This window comes from Dermacentor silvarum, chromosome 7, assembly GCF_013339745.2.
Source record: "Dermacentor silvarum isolate Dsil-2018 chromosome 7, BIME_Dsil_1.4, whole genome shotgun sequence".
NCBI classification, from domain to species: Eukaryota; Metazoa; Arthropoda; class Arachnida; order Ixodida; family Ixodidae; genus Dermacentor; species Dermacentor silvarum.
In genome coordinates, this window is record NC_051160.1 from 39,042,557 (window position 1) to 39,055,872 (window position 13,316).

A 13,316-nucleotide genomic window follows, 5' to 3' on the forward strand; every position below is an offset into this window, starting at 1 on the left:
GCACAAATCATTGTAGAGTTGTTTGTGTAATAGCTGAGTATACACATTTCTTAGACCCAAAGAACATCTTTCTCCAGCGGAAGTAGCCTCCGGGTCACTTGGGGATGTCAACGAATACTACCAGCACCTATTGTGCCTTCGACTACATGCAATCTTGAAAAAAATGCAGAGTTCAGTGCAACTTAATGTTAGAGCTGACGCACCATCGTCATCATCATCGTCAGCCTATATTTATGTCGACTGCAGGACGGAGGTCTCTCACTGCGATCTCCAATTACCCCTGTATTGTGCTATCTCATTCCAATTTGCACGTGCAAATTTCTTAACTTCACCCCACGTAATTTTCTGCTCTGCTTGACAGCGCGTCCCTTCTCTTGGTTCTATAAAACCATGTTTTCTATAAAAACCAAGTACCCTCTGTCAAACGCGTGTGGCAGCAAGTGTTAGTAATTATCTTGTACGTGCAGTGACTGCAATATAATGTGACATTTCTTTTTCTAAAGGCTCACTGAAATTGGCGAGAATGCGAACGTTATTTCTATTTTCAAAAGAAGTTCATGAACGTTGGAAGGAATTGTAGCGAATCACAACCCTGACTGTGAAGCCCAGACTTGAAAGTTCAGTTTAAATGATGAAACTATGTTTGCTGTTCTTTTTCTGTAATGTTTTTTTTAGCCGGTAGTGGTGTTTGTTGTGTTTTAAATACAGATTGCTTTATAATGCTTTATTTGCGTAATTTGAAATATACCCATTTACAGGTCGAGATGTGAACCGCTGCATATACTGGGAGTGAACGGACGCTACAAGACAACATACCTGGGTTCGGTTTTCACTTCGGTTGTGCGCTGCAAAAGAAGTAGACTATAAACGATTCAAATAAAGTTCGTGTAATGAGTGAAATGGGTGGACTATGGTGTTTCGCAATTTAGTCAACGTTGTTTAGGATGCCGCACGCTCACAATATTATTATGTTGCAGAAGTCACGTATACAGGTGTATATACAATATATGCAAGAGAGGCAACGACACATAAACAAGATGGCTGGTAAGGCCGATTTTACCTCTACACGTCAAATCGTCTTCTTCGGACTGGCGATACTCTTCGTGGCGCCGTAACATAACGCCGGCCTGCAAAGGTGTTGTGTTGGCGCTAACTACGTATAAGGGAGGTGAACTCGCGGCAAAGTAAGGTTAAAGCTTGCATACAGGCACAACCTCAGTGGCGACACGCGAGTCCAGCGAAGCGATCTCGCAGTTCACATCGCACAGCTGACGCAATATCGTGTAGGGCCCTGTGTAGCGTGGCAACAGCTTTTCCGACAATCCGACGTGGCGACATGGCGTCCATAGGAGGAGAACGGGTCCACGAGGAAATCGAACGCCCCCATGTCGGCGGCCGTACCGGATCTTCTGTGCGCCCTGAGACTTAGTAAGCCGCGAGCCGGCAATCTAGCTTGCCGTGTGAGCCCGGGCGAAGATGTCTTGAGCATATTCAGTGGGAGTGCTCGTCGAAGAACGAAGCAGTGTGTCAAAACGCACAGTAGGTTGGCGGCCGAACATAAATTAAAAGTGTGAAAAGCCAGCGGTCACGTTACGGGACGAATTATAGGCGAAGGTCACGAAGGGCAACGTACGGTCCCAAATACTGCGGTCGGCAGAAACGTACATAGACAGCATTATTGTCAACGGGCGATTGAGGCACTCCGTGAGTCCGTCTGTCTGCGGGTTTTAGGCGGTGGAACGCTTGTTCTCGGCAGAAAAAGAGCAAAGTGGGTGTTCAGCAATGCGGAGCATGAAGGTGCGGCTGCGATCAGTGAGGAGCTCACGGGGTGCGCCGTGATGGATGATGACGTCATGTAAAAGGAAATCCGCCACCTAGGGTGCACAGCTCGAGCGCAAAGCTCGCGGTATCGCGTACCGGGTCGCGTAGTCAGTCGCGACAACGATCTACTCATTGCCAGACTTCGACGTCTGAAAAGGGCCGAGAAGGTTGAGACTGACGCGAAAGATTGGTTCGGAGAGCACATCGGTGGAGTTAAGGCGTCCAGCGGGTGGCACAGCAGTTTTTTTTTTCTTTTTTTTATGGCGCTGACAGAGCGGAAGGGCTACAGCGTAGCGGTGCACAGAGCGGTACAGGCCTAGTCAGTAGAAGCGGTGCCCTATATGCCGTCGTAGGTACGCGAAACGCCGAGGTAACCTGCAGTATAGGGGCGCCATGCAACTGCTCAAGAACTGAGTTCCGGAAATGGCGTGGTACAACGATTAAAAATTGGGGTCCTTCAGGGTGTAAGCTGCGATGGCAAAGAACGTGTCCGAATGTCCAGAATTGAAATGATCGAAGAGAACACTTAAGCAGTCATCACGCCGTTGTTCAGTGTGGATTTCGTGCAGATCGGAAATCGCCAGGACGCAAGAGTCGGTGTCTTGTGCATCATCTTCAGGGCCGTCGACAGGATGATGGGAGAGGCAGTAGCGTCCTTGTGCAAGCAGCCTGATTTGTACAAAACAGCAAATTAATATTCTTGGAGCCGTAGTGACCATCTGCATTTCGCCTAATTAGATAATTAGCCTTATCTAACTATTCAACGTCCTAATTATTATAATGAGACTAAATGTGTCCATGAGAAAATTGTAGAACTACATGAAAATCTCCCGATACAGCTTTCTGTTGCTCAATACGTGCTTCATAAAAAAGTTTTTCCGAGCGTGAAACAGACACGCGATTCCACACAAAATAGCCCCGTGATTGGGCCCCTCGAGGAACTATACGTGTATTCGTGGGCATCTTTCACGCTCGGAAAAACACTTTTATGTAGCACGTATTCAGCAACAGAAAGCTGTATCGTGAGTTTCTCGTCTTGCTCCACAACTTTGTTTAACCCTTTTCACCAAATTATAATAATTATAAAGTTGATAAATATTTAGGAATAATTATATAATTAGGGGAAATGCAACAAAGCCACCTGAGTTTCTCCAAGCGGCGCCAAACAGCATTACCTCGGTTCTGACCAGCAACGTATCATTAGCATATTCTAACGTTCGGTTTAAATTAAGCGAAACACCCTATATGATCGTTTGATGTCTATTAGTATTGTTTGTGTACTTCAGCCATTTAGATCCTGTCCGTCCGCCCGTCCATCCGTCCGTCCATCCGTCCGTCCATCCGTACGTCCATCCATCTATCTATGCCTATCTATTCATCTATCTATCTGTCGATCTAGCCTTTTCAGCCGGCCCAGTGACCCAAGTTGTCCACCAGCTTGGGCCGGGCCACTAGGTATGTGCCATAGACCTTATGCCGTCGTGTTCCATCCATCGTCGTAATCACAGCGTTGTCACGGTCGTTTCATCGTCGTCAATATAACTTCTCCAGCGAACAATCACCATACTGTCATCGTCACAGCATCGTCGTCACACAGTCGCCTGCATACCATTGTCGCCATGTCATCGTCTTGACGCTGTCGTTTTGCCAACATCATCATTTCAATAACGTCATTCCCTTGTCGCCATTCCATCGTCGTCATACCACCTTCGTGGATCCATCGACGCTATTCCTTCTTCGTCACTCTATCATGCTTACGCTGTCATCATTGAATCGTGAATATTCCACCACTGTCATGCCAACATCATTGCGTCGTTGTGCAACAGTAGTTTTCTTTATACGCTATCATTCCGTCGTCGTCATGTCGTCACCATCATACAATCACCTTTCTCGTGTTTTCTTTATGTCGTGGTCACACTGCCGTCTTTGTACCACTGTCATCGTTTAACACTCATCGAATTCTCGACATGCCGTCGTCCGCATAGCGTTTTTGTCGTTTGATCGACATCATTCTTTCTTCATAATTCCGCCATCGTGACAGGATCAGCGCCATAGAGTTGGCGTCATTCCGCCGTGCTCATGAGAGACCCTGGAAAGCGAGTGCCATAGAAACGTGGGACGATTTCAGACTATGTCACCAGTAGCCGAAACAATTAAAATGTCTAAGTCACCCTAAATATGTTAAATAAACGTCTCTTCAGAAATAAGATGCATCGCTACATTGCTCGTATGGTAACCGAATTACCCTAGAAAGCCATAGGGAAATTAGCTCTGCCGTAATTTTATTACAATTATCCTTATTTGCCTACTTCAGGCGATTTCCATCGACATCCATCCATCCATCCAACCATCCATCTACCTATCTATCTATCTATCTATCTATCTATCTATCTATCTATCTATCTATCTATCTATCTATCTATCTATCTATCTATCTATCCACCCGCCGCGATGGCTTAGTGGCTATGGGGTTGAGCTGCTAAGCACGAGGCCGCGATATCGAATCCCGGCCCAAATCCGGCGGCCGCATTTCAATGGAGGAGAAATGCAGAAAAGCTGGTGTCTAAGACAAGCTGAATAGACGGTACAAAATGAAGGTGGTACAAGCCTACGCCCCAACCTCTAGCCACGATGATGAAGAAATAGAACAGTTTTATGAAGATGTTGAATTAGCAATGAGAAAGGTACAAACTCAGCATACTGTAGTCATGGGCGACTTCAATGCGAAATTAGGAAAAAGGCAGGATGGTGAGCAAGCAATTGGGAACTACGGCATCGATTCTAGGAATGCAAGAGGGGAGATGTTAGTAGAATTCGCGGAAAGGAATAGGCTCCGAATAATGAATACGTTCTACAGGAAGCGCAGCAACAGGAAGTGGACCTGGAAAAACCGTAATGGAGAAACAAGGAATGAAATAGATTTCATACTCTCTGGCGATCCAAGCATAGTGCAGAATGTAGAAGTGTTAGGCAAGGTAAAGTGCAGTGACCATAGGTTAGTAAGGTCTAAGATTTCTCTCAATTTGAAGAGAGAAATAGTGAAATTAGTCAAGAGGAAACAGGCCAACCTAGAGGCAGTAAGGGTAAATAAAAGCAGACCAATTCAGGCTGGTGCTCGCAAACAAATATGCAGCTCTAGAAAAGGAAGTTAACGACAACATAGAGGTAATGAATGAAACCGTAACTAGGCTGATCACAGAAGCAGCAATTGAAGTGGGAGGTAAGGCAACCAGTAGGTAAGCTCTCCCAAGAAACAAAGGACCTAATAATGAAACGACAATACATGAAAATGTCCAACTCAAGGGATCAGGTAGAATTCGCTGAACTGTCAAAACTGATCAACAAGAAGAAAGTAAGGGATATTCGAAATTATAACATGGGAAAGATCGAGGAAGCCGTAAAATATGGACGCAGCATTAAATCAGTAAGAAGAAAGCTTGGCATAGGACAAGGCAAGATGTATGCACTGAAAGATAAGCATAGAAATATCATCAGCAATTCCGATGACATAGTAAAAGCAGCGGAAGAATTCTATACTGAACTGTACAGTTCCCAGAGCAGCCAAGCTACTTTAATTCGACGTACTGAAGAACAGGATACAGAGGCTCCTTCTATAACTAGCGATGAAGTTAGAAGGGCTTTGAAAGACATGGCCAGGGTAAAAGCTGCTGGAGAGGATGGAATAACAGTAGAGTTAATCAAAAATGGAGGAGATATCATGCTTGAAAAGCTTGTGGACCTTTATACACAACGCCTCACAACTTCAAGTGTACCAGAGAGCTGGAAGAACGCCAACATTATACGTATCCATAAGAAGGAAGGCGTTAAAGAATTCAAAAATTATAGACCCATTAGCTTGCTTTCAGTATTGTATAAAATATTCACCAAGATAATTTCCAATAGAATCAGGGCAACACTTGACTTCAGCCAACCAAGAGAACAGGCTGGCTTCAGGACGGGATATTCTACGATGGATCATATCTTTGTCATAAATCAGGTAATAGAGAAATCTGCAAAGTACAATCAACCTCTCTATATGGCTTTCACAGATAATGAAAAAGCATTTGATTCAGTAGAGATACCAGCAGTCATACAGGCAATGCGTAATCAAGGAGTTCTGGAGGGGCACGTAAATATCTTGGCAAATATCTACAAGGATTGCACAGCAACCTTGGTTCTCCACAAGAAAAGTAGAAAGATACCTATCAAGATAAAGGTAAAGCAAAGTAACACATTCTCTCCAATGCTATTCACCGCATGCTTAGAAGTATTCAAGGTCTTAGACTGGGAAGGCTTAGGAGTGGGGATAAACGGCGAATATCTCAACAACCTTCGCTTTGCAGATCACATTGTCCTATTAAGTTACAATGGCGACGAATTACAGCTAATGATTGAGGACCTTAACCGAGAAACTGTAAGAGTGGGGTTGAAGAATTATATGCAGAATACAATGTTCAATAGCCTGGCAAGAGAACAAGAATTCAGGATCGCCAATCAGCCTCTAGAGTCTGTAAAGGAGTACGCGTATCTAGGTCAATTACTCACAGGGGACCGTGATCATGAGAAAGAACTTTAGAGAAGAATAAATTTGGGGTGCAGTGCATACGGCAGGCATTGCCAAATCCTGACTGGGAGCTTACCACTGTCATTGAAAATAAAAGTGTACAATCATTGCATTCTACCAGTACCAACATATGGGGCCGATACTTGGAGGTTAACGAAGAAGCTCTAGAGCAAGTTAAGGACAGCACAAAGAGCGATGGAGCGTAAAATCTTAGGAATAACATTAAGAGACAGGAAGAGAGTGGTGTGGATCACAGAACAAACGGGGAAAACCGATATTCTAGTTTACATTAAGCGAAAAAAATGGAGCTGGGCAGGCCATGTAATGCGTAGGATGGATAACTGGTGGGCCATTAGAGTTACAGAATGGATGCCAAGAGAGGGAAACGCAGTCGAGGATGGCAGAAAACTAGGTGGGGTGATGAAGTTTAGAAATTTGCAGGCGCAAACTGGCATCAGCTAACGCAAGACAGGAGTAATTGGATATCACAGGGAGATGCTTTCGTCTTGTAGGGGACATAAATAGAGGCTGAAGATGATGATAATGCAGTATTGCAATTGGCACCTCAAGAAGCCAGTGCCCTGCGTTTCGAGTGAGTGAGTGCACGAGTGAGTGAGTGAGTGAGTGAGTGAGTGAGTGAGTGAGTGAGTGAGTGAGTGAGTGAGTGAGTGAGTGAGTGAGTGAGTGAGTGAGTGAGTGAGTGAGTGAGTGAGTGAAACAACTGTATTCGGTACCACGGTCTAAGAATAAGAGAGGTGGTGACATTCTCCCCACAACGCGCGCAAAGCGCCGCCCGCTCGCGTCCAGATTATGTTCGGCTCGGTTGCAGCTCGGTCGGTGCCGTCGTAGAGGGCGCTGTCGATTGCGGTCCCAGCCTCGGCGGCAAGACGCGTGCTGCCGCTGCTGCGTCTTCCTGCTTACATGCGCTGCCATGCTGTTTTGAAAGCACACTTTTTGTTCGCGTGTGTTTCATGAGCTTGTGCTTGGGTATTGTCGCCACCGGCCCTCGACAAAGGTGGGCGTTTGATGGACGTTTGAAATGGGTAGAAAGTGCTTCGTTCCCAACTGCAATTCTGGATACCGGCCTTGTGCGGAGCGTGTGCCTTTATTCAAAGCGCCGTCTGACAGCGGTCGTCTAGAGCAGTGGTGCCGTGCAAATCTGAGGGCAGACCGAACTCTAATGCCTACCGACCATGTCTGCGCCAAGAATTTTTCAGAGAATATGATATCGACGGCATATTATGCGGAGCTCCATAAACGGGTGCTACTTGACGCGCCAAAGACCCCTGTTCTGTCAGCAAATGCAGTTTGCACCTTACTTCTAAACTGTCCAAAGAACCTCACACGGTCAAATAAACCTCTAAAGCCGCTGCGGAAGAGAGAACCTCCGGTGTGCCACAAGAACTGCTGTGTGCCAGAGCAGTTAGTGAAAATTTTGCTGCATGTATATGATATAAAATGGGTGTCTTAACTATCATGCACTAAGATTTTAAAATATGCGAATGTCACGTAGCTGGACAGAACCAAGGTAATGTTGTCTGCCTTCGCTTGGAAGTACTCAGATTATTTTTTTGCAATCCGCCTAATAATATAATTATTTTCATAATTGATTATTCAACTTTTCTAATGCTAGAAATAAATAAAAAGTGTGAAGGAGAGAAGTGCACAGCAACGTGGAAAACTCCCGATACAACTTTCTGTTGCTCAATACGTGATACATAAAAGTGTTTTCCGAGCGTGAAAGAAACACGTGAATACACGCAAAATCGACGCGTGACTGGCCGCTCGAGGAACTTTGCGTATATTTGTGGGCTTCTTTCACGCTCGGAAAGCACTTCTACGTAGCGCGTATTGAGCAATAGAAAGCTGTATCGGAAGTCTTTCATGTTGCTCTACAATTTTCTCATTGACACTTTTATTCTAATAATATTTGAGAAGCTGAATAATTAATTAGGACCAATTATGTAATTAGGCGGCATGTAAAAATAATCTTAGTATCTCAAAGGGACGGCAAACAACATTTTCTTGATTCTGTCCAGCTGCGTGACATTTGCATATTTTAAAATCTTTGTGCACCTTGTATAATACGGCTGTTTTCTTTGCAGATATGTGTGCCTGATTTTTAAATTTGTTCCATCCCGGCTACTGAATTTATTTTACAAGGCGCGCGTGATGTATATTACATGCTTGCATGTTTTTATTCAACACTTTTGCATTGTGGGAGTGCACGAGAGCCTAAGTTCCTGGGATGGTCATACCCTATTAAAATTATCGAGCTGCTTCATGCACAATTTTTTTCGTATTGTCGTTACAAAATAAATAAATAAAACGTCTATGGGATTATTGTGTGGTGGGTGTAAGTCTATTTGTGGACAGGCTGTAACATGCATTGTCAAATAAGCTTACCTTGGCACATTCTCATATGTAACTTAAGAAAAAAGAAAGTCACCTTTTAGATCCTGCAAGAGTCACTCAGTCCTCAATGAACGAAAGCCAAATGAATAATATACATGGTCTATGTTAAGTGGAAATGGATTAAAAAGGCACTTGCTCAGGTTTTCACCAGTAAACTGTATTAGTGATGCTCCAATCAAAGATAAGACGCCTGCCTTCCTCGCGCCTAATGAATTCCCATTTTAAAGAGTTTTTACATAGCTATATGCATGCTCATCATAAGTTCTAGCCAAGAACAGCCACTTTGCTCTATTGCGTTGCATATCGCAAGCTTGCGGCGTTTCATTTCTTAGTTTATATCGCGGCCACACTGAATTCGCGCAACGATAATTGAAAGATTTTCTGAGTGTGTGGCAGCAGCGATAAGCATGAAAGACAACATTTCCGATGCAGTCGCTATTTTCTTCTGATTCAGGGCTAGCACGTGGGCTAACGCGTTTATTTTTTTATGCTTGGATGAACGGCTAGACCGAACGAAACAAATTGTGCGCGCGACCGTAACTTGAGTGGGCTTTGAGTGTTGCCCGATTGATCCGTGTTCACGTCATCCACGCTCTACACAAGGAACCTTCATGTTAGCGAAGCATTAAACCTGGTACACTTATCACTTTAATGTGAAATAACGAATTTCCTTCCCGCTTTGAGTTTTACTCACTCCACTATGAGCGAAAATTTAGGGGAGGCAGAGCAATGTCAAGCCGCTGGGGCCGCTAGGCTGGGACCGCTGAGCGCGGCGCCATCTATCGGCTCGCAGCAGAGCTACTCGGTGCACCTGCGCGCTGCCTAACATAATCTGGACGCTCGCGCGCGCGCAGTGTCAACACCTAAATGTTCTTATACCGTGTTCGGTACACAATAGACGCTAGTAAACTCAACGTCCCCTGGGTAGGCCCACTCGGCGACCATCAGGTCACACCTGACGGCCCTGTCGCGGGCCCTCTGGACGTGAGCAATTGAGAGGTCGAGCTTTTTTTTCATTTACTTTGTTCAAAAAGGTATTTACAGAATAAACGAAACAAGACAGTTGTCTTTATTAAGCTTGCTGTGCTTGTGCTCCCGCACTATTCCCTTTAAACCAATCTAAACAGAAACAGCAGAAGGAACTGGGTGAGTTGTTTGCGTTTTGTTCGGCGTATTTTGTATACATTACAAACAGCTCACGCTTACAATACCACATTCTGTCCACTTATTACGTAATATTTACAATAGAGTCTACTATGCGGTATCATTCTTGAATTATAGATAATTATTTTTCTGTCGAGCACGTAAAAGGCTGCTGTGTAGAATATGGACGGCTCCTTTCTTACTAATACTCAGGAATCAGAACCAAACTTTATTTCGCCAAAATTTGGGAAGGACGCCGGACAGACAGCTTCGGTTAGTAGCTTCTGAAGCCACTGGTTACATGGCATATGTTAGTGCTAGATAACAATAGATTAGGAAAAAAAGGACTGTACGCACAAGTGTAATACCATATTACGTAAGACTTCGATCCACGTAAGACTTAGAAAATTAAATGGATATAAACACACACGTACGTTATTCAGAACTGAAAAAATGTCCAAAATAATTGCAGAAAAGCGTAAATATCACTCGAGAGGTGAAATATGCGCGTCAATAAAGCGAACTTAAATACAGGCAGCAACAATCAAAGTTTTGAAAGACTTCACCTGATAAAGCTCAATATTAACGCGCACGAACGACAACAATATTACGGCAAATAAAATATGTTTAGCCGAACTGCACTGCTTAGGAACATCTCTAAAAAATGCTGAATGAAATACATAGACAAAACATATTTGTCCACTGCTTTATACAGCGCAATGCAAATAACGGTAAACGGATATTCTTCTGCGAATTCACCGAAAACCACTGTTCTGAACTGTCTGTAACTTAAAACTACTTGAAAATAAAAAAAAGGCTGTTGGGATTGGGCTTCCTAGTAAACAATGGCCTAAAGTATGCCTGATATTTTTCGTGTTCGCGTTGCTTCGTTTCAACGCCATATTGGATATAGCAAATTCACCGATGGTGTGGAATGTAAATTTGCTGCACTCAAATTTCAAAATTGAGAGTTCATTATTTTTTATCGGCCTTCAACGGAAGGTAATTCTATAAAAAAAGCCATACTTTTTAGTTGGATAAAAAAAATACTTTTTTTGTTGAAATATCCAATGACTTCGAAGCAGAAAACTGCGACGGTCGCAGTTCACTGCTGTTAACATCGGGCACCTTATTTGACACTGAATTTACTGAAGTCAGGCAGGTTATTCACTTTGTATTGACGCACTTAATGCAAATCAACTGACGTCTTTTCGAAAAATGAAGCTCGATATAACTACAGGAGGCAAGAAAGTATGTAAGGAATTCAGACACGATACCCCATAGTTCAAAGCGAAGTAGAAGTGCGTGTGCATGCCATAGTGTGAAGGTCGTGAAGAGTGCCTTGTGAAAAAAGTGACTCACAACAGCCAACGTCATCACCACCAGCCAGCAAAGGGCAGCATAATAACTTTCTAGCTGATAGTAACTTTTATTGCTTTTTGTACGAGTGACATGGGTAACTGACCTTTTTTATAGAAATAAGGAAGCGCTTTCCAAGCTTTGGCCAAAGTGGCAGTGAACTTTGTTCGCTGTAAAAACATGCGACGGCACTTTCTTTTATCTGTGCGAAAGGTTATCATGTTTTTGCCTGGTAGTTGGTGGCACAACAAACGAAGACAAGTCCACCTGACGAAACGCCATCTCAATGCAAAAGCCCCCTACCCCCCCCCCCCCCTCTTTTCCATCCACGGTTTACACCACCAAGACTCCGGCTCCCTCTCAGACCAGTGATATAGACCATCTACCGGGTGGCTAATAGTCGTGTTTATATGACAGCATTCTGCAGAATTCTTTCTTGTGTGGCTGTCCTGAAGAAAGTGCCACGGGAACCGGAAATCATAATAACGTTGTGAGGTGCTCTATACAACACCACACCATCACATTTTACATTCGCTGGAGTTTTTCGTCCGGCGTCTTCACTGTGAATAACGCTGGGGCACCACAAGTGGGCAGAGCGGATGCGCATCAACATTAAATGCCATTCATAGCTACGCCACTACCTGGAGAAAAAACCCTGTATCCAAATGGTATCCAAAAATATGTTCAACAGTGTTTAGTCTCCTTGTCTGCAAACCGAGATTAATAAAGTCAAAAACAAGGAGAAAACGAAAGATGAAACCTTGTGAACGCCTGTTCGCACAGCATGAACGTAATGAAATCAAAACTTTCAATAAAGAGTTTTTGTTTCAGTGAGGAAATACGCAAAAGACTGCGTAAGCCTTCGAGAAAATCCTTTTATATATTTTCATATTGGCTGGCGTATGCCGTTTCAGTGCACTGCGCATTGTACTTCTCCTAACTTAGCTACTACTTCTGCTAGTTTACTAAGAATGCCCTGCACTAAGTACAAAGGTTAAAACAGGGATAAAGTGCTTCAGAAAGGCTGGCCAACGTTTCGATAGGAGGACCTATCTTCCTCAAAGGCCTTTGACGAAGATAGGTGCTCCTATCAAAACGTTGGCCAGCCTTTTTGAGGCACCCTATCTCTGTTTAAAACCTTAATATCACGTGTGCTGAAATGCATAATAAAAAATAAAAAATAATAAATATCACGTGTACATAATAAATATCACGTGTACAGAAATGCATAATAAAAAAGGGGGCTCCCTTTTTTATTATGCATTTCTGTACTGAGTATGTTAGTCGTGTGTTAGAGAGCAAATATATCATTTTTCGTGAGAAAATGCGGCCACAGCCCTGGAAATCATTTGATTTTCTCAATCAAGCTTTTTTCTTCGGGGACTCCTTGGCACATGCACTGATGTGAAAGGCGCGTAGAAGACGACACACATAAAAGAGATACGCACACAAGATGCCACTTCCATCAAATTGTATTTTGAAAAACCGCATCTCTTTGTGCAACAGAGCAATGTCACAGTTCATCAGTGCGTAGTCGCGTTCGAGTGAAGCGATAAGAACACGATGCCCACTCACGCAAGAATTTCTTGCTTTAATAATTTTTTGCGTGAAATAATAATCCTACGCAATTGTCATGGCTTCTGGCAACCACAGAGCATGCGCGAACATTTAGCCTACACTTCAAATCACGACACTTGATTTCCAGTTTACCCTCTTTGCTATTTCAAACCTTGTTGTGATGTTGTCTCTGCCTATCATAGGAACATTGGTCAGTTTGGTCCACTTATTTTCCATCGCGAGACAAAATTATTTCATGCACCACTCCAACAGAAACCTTGACGTACTTGCTTTCGTTGTTCAACGCGCAAGCTTGTGCTTTTCGGGTATAAGGGTTTTTCATTGTACAGATCCTAAAATACGAGCTTGACATTAGCTCGCTTAGTAATCTTTTCCATATTGCGGGACAGCCAATACACATTTGGTATTGCTCCTCATTAAGTTGACGAATTCACGT